This window comes from Leishmania braziliensis, chromosome 16 (genome assembly GCF_000002845.2).
Source record: "Leishmania braziliensis MHOM/BR/75/M2904 complete genome, chromosome 16".
Lineage (NCBI taxonomy): Eukaryota > Euglenozoa > Kinetoplastea > Trypanosomatida > Trypanosomatidae > Leishmania > Leishmania braziliensis.
The window spans coordinates 580,591-581,397 of NC_009308.2; positions in this window are offsets into that span (position 1 = coordinate 580,591).

Genomic DNA, 807 nt, shown 5'->3' on the forward strand with positions numbered 1-807 from the left:
GTGTGAAGCTGCACGCATCTCAGCTATCGCTGTCACAAGAGAGGCCAATTCTTGCGACTATCACCACCTGCGGTAGCTTCGTCCGATGGCAGAGAAAACAAAGCACCCAGCGCCTGTCAGTGTGGTATTCCCTTTGTCCAAGCCACCATTACCGACTCGCGGCGGCCCCATCACAGGACCGCCGGTACGGGAAGAGGGCTGCTCCTCTCCGCTTACCCCAACAGCCGAAGCATCTCGAGCTGGAGAGCTAGCGCTCGTACCTTCTCCTGCAGCGCTGACACCATTCCTTCTGCATTGGTGTTTTAGGCTTTGCATCCCTCGCTTCGTTGCTGCGAGCGCATCTTCCTGGTCTCCGGTGGCCGCTTGTGACGCTCGCACGTGATTTGGATGTCAGACCGTGGCTCTCCAGCTCTGCTGCGTGAAGCTCCTCTTTCCGGATCGGCACGAGTCTGTGGAGAGCGCCCCCATTCTACGCACACCGTTCCTCATAGTTGCTACACAGGTGGTTGCACAGCGCTCTCCACGCCGGCAAATCAGTTTTCGTAGCTACCAGCTTGGGGGCCAAACAGGCCTCCTTGACTGAAGTACCCCTCTCTCCGCGTCGTCAGTCTTGCCCTCCTCCTCCCTACCTCCGCAGGCGGTCGTGTAAAGAGCGTAGCTCGCTCACCTCATACTTGAGGCGGCCTTGCTCGGGCTTGCAAAATCTAGTCATGCGGTTCGTATTGGCCAGTCGATTGCTCCGTCATCGCTCAGCGTGGAGATGCAGCGGCGCGCCGTGCTCGCACTTCCATGATAATATTCTGCTAA